The sequence below is a fragment of the Apodemus sylvaticus genome, chromosome 6, assembly GCF_947179515.1.
Source record: "Apodemus sylvaticus chromosome 6, mApoSyl1.1, whole genome shotgun sequence".
In the NCBI taxonomy this organism is placed as follows: domain Eukaryota; kingdom Metazoa; phylum Chordata; class Mammalia; order Rodentia; family Muridae; genus Apodemus; species Apodemus sylvaticus.
The window spans coordinates 110,819,673-110,824,181 of record NC_067477.1 but is presented as its reverse complement, the minus strand read 5'-3'; positions in this window follow the sequence as shown (position 1 = coordinate 110,824,181).

Genomic DNA, 4,509 nt, shown 5'->3' with positions numbered 1-4,509 from the left:
GCCTGAAAGAAATTTCATTCAAGAAAGACTGCATTTTTGAAGGCATAAATTCTTACTTGTTTGTTAGAAATTGAAAGTCAATCCCTGTAATTTACCTAAAGGCAACAATTTGGTAAAATGTGTTTACCAAATGCTTCAGATTGTACCCTAAGTCTGAAAGATACAGTCTTGTCCTAAAGTCCTACAGACTTTAAAATGTAGACAGGGAAAAGAGCTAGTAATGATACCATGGGAGCTGATTCATGTACAGGGTGTAATGAGAAGGAAAAGTAGATGTTCAGACTCAACAAGTACACAGGGAGGCTAGTTAGAGACAATGACAAATGACTGGCTTTCAATGGATATCTATCTAAGAGTTAATCAAGGCGATGGTAAAGAGGAAAAAAAAAAACTACACATACAGAATACAACCAACCTTCAGCCAATGGCATAAGGCAATAGAGGACCTATACTTACAAAGTCTTAGTATTGCTAATTTGGAAGTTGTTTATTTTGGTATTATAGAAATACTTGCAGAATCATTATTTTATAGAGCTGTGCTAGAAATATAAAGAAGGTTGCTCCAGCCTTGTCAGTGTAAGCAGAAAGGTATGGCCAAGTTTAGAGATTAGAAAAATTATGCCTTAAAACCAGATAGGGTGTTCCATCACTGTAACCCAGAACATGGGCAGAAGATGCAGTGGGATTTCAAATTCAAGGTCATCTTTAATTACACAGAAACATAGCAAGCTCAAGGCCAGGCTAGGTTACATGAAAATGAGGACTTGGAGAAAGAAAGAGGAAGAGAGAGACAGAGACAGAGACAGAGACAGAGACAGAGAGAAACAGAGACAGAGAGAGAGAGAGAGAGAGAGAGAGAGAGAGAGAGAGAGAGAGAGAGAGAGAGAGAGACTGAGAGAGAAGAAATGAAAGGAGGAAATCCTAACTGCAGCATGAAGAACCAGGAGTGATGTATGAATGTGGGAGAGATGTTGGTATGTATGTGCACACACATGCACACAGACACACACACACACACACACACACACACAAACGTAAATACATTTTATTCTTTTTAGTCATTGACAGAGTCTTCACATAGAAAGTAACTGATACATGAGCTAAGAACTGATTTTTGACCTCTGTGTTTGGCATTTATTTTAGGTTATTATCAGGAGATAATCGTCTATGTGCTGCCTATAACAAATCTGTAGAGTTTTCTTTTTCCTTTCTTTTTATTTCTTTCTGCAAATTAAAGTAGCAAGTAGTAAAAGTGCCTTGGGCAGGACAGCGATGTTAAGCAGCTTCCTTTAGTTTCTTTCTCAGGTCCAAGGTGATTTTAAATAGTCCCTGGAGATTGCTGAGAGTTTCTTCTTGATTCCATATGCACAGAGGTTCCAGGTGTGTTCCAGTGCTGCCTATTGTTAGCTACTTTTCAAGGAGGAAGGGTCTAAGCAGAGAGAAAAGTCACAATTAGGAGTTTCAAGGGTGCTACCAGCTGGGTGTGGTGGCAAGGATCTTTGATCCCAACACTTGGGAGGCAGAGGCCAGCCTGGTCTACAGAATGAGTTCCTGGATATAATAAAACTCTAAATGGAGAAGGAAAAGAATAGAAAAGACAGACAGACAGACAGACAGACAGACTACTTTTTCCAAAAGACTGATGCACCGTCACAACTCCCTTTTTGCTAGAGATTTATCTTAGCCCATGGGCCACAGCGTAAACAAAAGTATAAAATGCTCTTCTGGAATTCCCAGTGTATTTCAAAACAAATAATTAAATAAATGCAAAAACTTTGCCAAAGAGGAAGGAGGTAGAGAGGGAATATGGAAAGGGGCTACAGAGGGAAGAAAGGACTACCCATTTCTCCATGGAGTGCAAGTAATTGCTAAAGAGAAGAGCTCTGGGATAGATAGCAGTAATGTGGGAGCAGGCTCCATGGAACAGGGGGTAAGGTCACTGTGGCCATAGTGACTACAGACTGAGGGAAGACAGCACCACAGAGCAGCCTTACCCCTCAAGGTTCAAGGCCTGGCCTCACAGACAGGACTTAGTGCTGAGAAAACAACCAGGCAACGAGCCCTCCTATCTCAATAATTCACACTAGTGAAATATGTTAGCAAATTTACATTTAACCCGTTGGATTTTTTGGGAGATTTGTTGGGCAAATGCAGACAAATAGAAGCTATTCACATCCCTTTCCCTGAATGAATTCATAATTTGGAGGTAATTCCTCCCATCCCTTATAGCTATGTTGTATAGTAAAAAGGGTGGCATATCTCAAAGCACATGGACACGCTGTGGAAGCAGGGGGAAAGTCATTGTTGGCACCTGGAAGGCAACATTTATACACATGTTACATTTACATAGGACACATTCAAGTTAAACAGGAAGTATTAGTGCCAAGGCTTCCCCTGGGTGTTATGTCTTGGGCAGATGAGTATGACATAAGCTTTTCCTTAGTAAAGATAAGTTCTCCATCACCATATATATTCATGGAGGAGGCAACGGTCCTAAAATCTTCCTCCATCTATTCAGTGCACAATACCTTGAGAAAATGAAATTGGAATTTATCATTTCATAGACATCTGAGATTTCCCAGAGAGTGGGACTAACTGAGGAGGGTGGGAAGGAGAAATGATTTGATATCCTGCAGTTTATATTTACATCAGATAGAGATAGAGGAGCAATCCTGACACGGAACAAGATGGGTCAGTTACTTTCAGCACACTAAATTTAGTCACAGCACCTCAAGAATCCCTTACCTGTTGCACTTGTCTTTGAATCACTACAGGAGTGCACCCTACTTTGCTCTAAAACTACGCTGCATTTGTCTACCTCCCCAGAAAACTGCAGTTATCACAGCAGCATGATTTGGAGATATTCTAAAATAGATCTGTCTTAGTTATTTGATATGTTGTAATCAAAGTAAATTAAGGAAGTAAAGGTTTATTTTGACTCACAGTTTGAGGGGGTTTGGAAGGCAAAGTAGCAAGAGCTGAAGGCAGCAGGTTATATCACATTCATAATTAAGAAGCACAAATTAATAAAAGGTGGTACCCAGTTTCCTTGTTCCTTTTAATATACTTCTGGGTTTCAGCCTAGGGAATGGGGATACCCACAGTGGGCAGGTCTTCTGAATCAAGATAATTCTCAACCTAACCAATATAATCCTCCATAATTATGCACAAAGACCAATCTTCTAGGTGATTCTGTTTTATTAGTATGGGAAAGTATTTCCTTCTGGTCAGAATAATGGACTTTACCTCTAGGGAGAAATATGCTGTTGTCTCCTTCTTTGTGACCTAATATAGTTTGGCCATTCAGTCTTCTGGCGACAGGTGATTCAAGAAGGCATATTTACTTTACGCCTCCCATGGCATCCACATGGCACCCTATTAGCATCCATGAACCCTATTCCTGGGAATCTCATACCATCTTATGATGTCTTCAGGTACCAAGTATATATATGGTACACCTACATAAATGTAGGTAAAACCCTCATTTTTTTAATATTTTAAAATATTTTTAATATTCCCAAAGAGATAGGAAGAATAATTATCCCTTTTATGAGATATACTATTCCTTTCCAAAATGCCTACCCTTGGCAAATCACGCTAGAATCTCCATGAGGCATATCCATGGAGATTTTCTCCTCTCTGAGGAGAAAAGGAGAGGAGAATGAGAGGAAGGGAGGGTAGAAGGAGGGACTGGGGGGGACAACAGAGAGGCGAAGCTGTGATAGATCAGGATATAAAATAAATAGATTATTTAATTATGGAAGAAGAAAGAATGGCCACGAGGTTCTGTCAGATATGCATACCATTCTGAGTCCCAACTTAGGATAATACTAATTTCCCTTTTCCATTTCTATCTCTTGTTTTCAGATGTTGATCAGAACCTAAGTATAATTAAGTTTCCTTAACGTTTTCCGGAAAGTCCACCCGTCCTTACTCGCACCACCACAGTGCTCCTTTTGCTACATGGCTGCTTGTTTTATACATTGTCTGTTGTGGCAGGAAGCATCTGTGAACCCCAAAAGGACACCAAGGAGCCGCCTCTGATACAATTGCACTGGGGTCTTTTATTTATAAGCTCCAGCTCAGGCCGCTCCATCATCGCTGACATAGCAGGATGGGAAGGTGGAGCCCTGAGCCTTGTTTCAGGCAAGCATTTGTAGAAGCAAGAAGGGGGCATATAACCTGGCACACATCTCATTGGGGGGCATTACGGCCTTTAACATAATTGTCTGGTGCTGTGCTTTCCTCCTGATTGGTGGTTGTTAGGAAGTGAAGTGTCAGGGGCAGGCTTGAACATGGAAGTGCAGATATTTTGGAGAGTAATCCAGAAACTGCTGCTAGATACAGATTTTACTGGGAAGTAACCTGGAATCTGGTGCTAGGTATCAGTTTGTTAGTACACTCAAGTTCAGCCTTAAGTCATCTTCTCTAAGATGGATTCTGTACCCAAAAGATCTGGTCTCCTACCTCCAATTACTGAACATGCCAGCCTACACAAACAGCATGACT